Raw genomic sequence first — 3,264 nt, 5'->3', positions numbered from 1 at the left:
AGACACATCCAGGATATACGGATACACCAGAGAGCAGAGGACACACTGATTACAGTATTGGTTATTTCATGCTGAAGTGGGTGCTGAGCATTGCATGCATGTTGTTCAGTCACTCAGTTGTGTCCGACTTTTTGAGATCCCGTACACTGCAGCACACCAGGCTTTCATGTCCTTCACCATCTCCTGGAGTCTTCTCAAATTCGTGTCCATTGAGTTGCTGATGCCGTCCAACCATCTCATCCTCTGTCGTCCCCTTCTCCTCCTGCTTTCAGTCTTTCTCAGCATCAGGGTCTCTTCCAATGACTCAGCTCTTCCCACCAGGTGGCCAAAGTATTGGAGCTTCAGCTTCAGCATCAGTCCTTCCAATGAATATTCAGGGTTGATTTCCTTTAGGACTGACTGGTTTGATCTCCTTGCTGTCCATGGGACTCTCAAGTCTTCTCCAACACCACAGTTTGAAGGCTTCAGTTCTCCAGTGTTCAGCCTTTTTTATTGTCCAGCTCTCATATCCATACATGATGACAACTGGAAAAACCATAGCTTTTAGCTAGATGGACATTTGTAGGCAAAGTAATGTCTCTGCTTTTTAATATGCTGTCTAAGCTTGTCATTGCTTTTCTTTCAAGGAGCAAGCATCTTTTAATTTCATGGTTGCAATCACCTTCCACAGTGATTTTAGAGTCCAAGAAAATAAAGTCTGTCACTGTTGCCATTGTTTCCCCATCTGTTTGCTGTGAAATGATGGAACCAGATGCCCTGATCTTAGTTTTCTGAATGTTGAGTTTTAAGCCAACTTTTTCACTCTCCTCTTTCACCTTCATCAAGAGGCTCTTTAATTCCTTAAATTCTTCTTTGCTTTCTCTGCTATAAGGGTGGTGTTATCTGCATATCTGAAGTTATTGATATTTCTCCCCTCAATCTTGATTCCAGCTTGTGCTTTATCCAGCCCTGCATTTTGCACGATGTACTCTCTATGTAATTAAATAAGCAGTATACAGCCTTGACATACTCCTCTCCCAATGTGGAACCAGTCCGTGCATGCATATGGACCCTGTTTTTCTGCATGTTTACACTTTCAAAATGAATGGCATGTGCCTACATGGATAAAATCATGTACCAGCAAACCTTTTAAGGTTACATTTTAAACAGAAAAAAAGATGCTTCTGAGAGACTATGAACCTTCACATTAAATTGTAAAAGTAACAGCAAATCAGTAGTCAGTTGGACTGGATGGCTTCTGAGAGTCTGTGGTTCTAACAATCTTGAAACATAGAGGAGGGACTTCCTTGGTGGTCCAGTGGCTAAGAAACCGCCTGCCACCGTGGGTTCAATCCCTGGTGTAGGAAGATCCACGTGCTTTGAGGCAACTAAGTCCGTGTGCCACAACTACTGAGCCCATGCCCCACAAGAGAAGCCCCGCAACGAGAAGCCCACACAGCACAAGAAAGGGTAGTCCCCACTTGCCGCAATTAGAGAAAGGCTATGCTAAGCCATGAAGACACAGCACAGCCAAAAATAAATGAATAAAAAAATAAACATTTTTTTTAAGTATTAGGAAAAAACATTATGGAATATGCCATGGGGGAGACTGACCCAGATACAAAAAAAATCTCAACTCAACTTTCCCTGGAATTCATGGTCAATTTGTCAATAAATGCAAGCAATTGTCCACCTCTGCAAGTTAACCCTTAGGATTTGAGTTTCCTTTTCTCTTCTATTCTTTTATCTGAGAACTGGCCAGGCTTGCCTTTTTATTAAGTTACATACATCTTGCCTACGCGTTAACTTTCTTTGCCTTTCTTGGTTGGATTGGTAGTTTTCTCACACGTGGACCTTCTTCTTCCTCCCTGACAACTGCTATATCGTTGAATATATATTTAAGTGAATGAATTCAATCAACTTATTTTGTTTTTTCCTTTTTTTAACCAATCAAATAGTATCTTTAGGAATAAAAACAACTATCTTTGCTTACTTATTATTTTATTTATTCTTTGCTTTTTTCCCCCCAAACTTATTTAGTTTTCACTGAAGGAAAATTGCTTCACAGTATCTTGTTGGCCTCTGCCACACATCAACATGAATCAGCCATAGGTATACATGTGTCCCCGCCCTCTTTAACCGCCCCCCCCCCCCCTCTAGATGCAGTCTTTGCTTTTTCCCCTTATTCTATGCCCCTATTCTCTGAGACTCTGTCTTTCAGTCCTTGTTTCCCAAATGAGCAGGTACAATTCATGCCTCTATCTAATTTATATAAATATTGATTCCCAAAGCTAGAGAACTTCCAGGAATAAGAAGCAAGCATAGAAGTCTGTAACACTTAGAGGGAAGTCGAGCAACGTAAGAGTTCTAACTAGTAAGTAAGAAGCCAAGATAACATGTACTGAGCACTCACTATTGTGCCAGGTAAGCTTCTAATGCTTTAAATATATGAACTCGTTCCATCCCCACAGTAATTCTATGAGACAGGTACTGCTCCAGATAAGAGAAATGAAACAGAACTGTCCAAGATCAAACGGCAGGGCAGATTCCAGAGCCTGTGTTAACACTGACATTACAGCCTTACTCATCGAGCTCACTAATTGGGAACATTTCCTGCCACAAAGAAGTGAGTCAAGAGGTAACTAAAGTCTGGCATTAATTAGTCTCAAATGGAGGTGTTTCCCAGGTGCTAGAACCACACTGAAACGGCATGATTTTTCAGTCCCCCATTTCAGGGATGAGGGATCAGATTTTAGACATGTTAACTAATCTGCCCAAAGTCACACGGCTAAGAAGCAGCGGAGCTGGGACTGTTTGAGTCCCAAGTCCACGAGTCTCTTAACCTCTGTACCACATCTCTTCAGAAGAATTCGGGCATCTTTCCTCTCCCCACCGCACCCCCATGCTCCCCGGCCCGAGGTGTGCCCACTACGTTAGCTTAAGGTTCCAAGCTTCTGCACACAGACCTATTTACGTAAATGACATGCAAACTCAAGTGAAATGTAACTTTTCATTTGCTGAAAATTCAAATAATGTCGGTGGCGGGGAAAGCGGATGGATCGCACTAACCCGGGGCTCATCAGATTCCGTGCCCTCAGAAGCCTCGAGGCGGGGGAGGAAGCGGCTCCGGATGGAGAGTAAAGTGACAAACGGAGAAGGAAAAGCAGCCTTTCCTCCCGGGGGAGCAAGAGGCGGCCCGGCGGGCAGAGGGAACCTGCAGAGGGCGGTTTCTCTCCTCTTTTCCTGTCCCACCCAGTCGGGCCGCCCCCACCCCACCCCCACCCC

This window comes from Bos indicus x Bos taurus, chromosome 5, assembly GCF_003369695.1.
Source record: "Bos indicus x Bos taurus breed Angus x Brahman F1 hybrid chromosome 5, Bos_hybrid_MaternalHap_v2.0, whole genome shotgun sequence".
Lineage (NCBI taxonomy): Eukaryota > Metazoa > Chordata > Mammalia > Artiodactyla > Bovidae > Bos > Bos indicus x Bos taurus.
This window is presented reverse-complemented; position numbering follows the sequence as displayed.